Raw genomic sequence first — 295 nt, 5'->3', positions numbered from 1 at the left:
CAGTGCATATGACACATGGATAATTCGCCCTCTTGCCTCGTACAGCAATGAAATTAATCAAACATACCTAGATCAACACTCACATGAAGTGTGAAGTCAAACCTCATAGTTCCTATTCTATTGTTATAGTGTAAACAAGTACATTACTAAATGTACAGATATAGATAGATGAACAGTAATTAGATAAGTCTTTGAAATAAGATACGCTCATTCATAGATCAATATTAGAGCTGAAGAACGATACAGAAAAGAAAAGAAATAAAAGAGTAAAATCCTGAAAATGCATAAATATGAT

At 31.5% G+C, this 295-nt stretch overlaps 1 protein-coding gene across 1 annotated transcript in view; it reads left to right on the top strand.

Moving 5' to 3' along the window:
* The window catches only part of LOC119594567 (anoctamin-8-like), a gene marked incomplete in the record, with an annotated part of 84,413 nt that overhangs the window by 56,897 nt on the left and 27,221 nt on the right, over positions 1 to 295 (top strand).

This window comes from Penaeus monodon, chromosome 34 (assembly GCF_015228065.2).
Source record: "Penaeus monodon isolate SGIC_2016 chromosome 34, NSTDA_Pmon_1, whole genome shotgun sequence".
In the NCBI taxonomy this organism is placed as follows: Eukaryota; Metazoa; Arthropoda; class Malacostraca; order Decapoda; family Penaeidae; genus Penaeus; species Penaeus monodon.
Note: the sequence above shows the minus strand (reverse complement) of the source record. Positions and strands in the feature narration are given on the sequence as shown.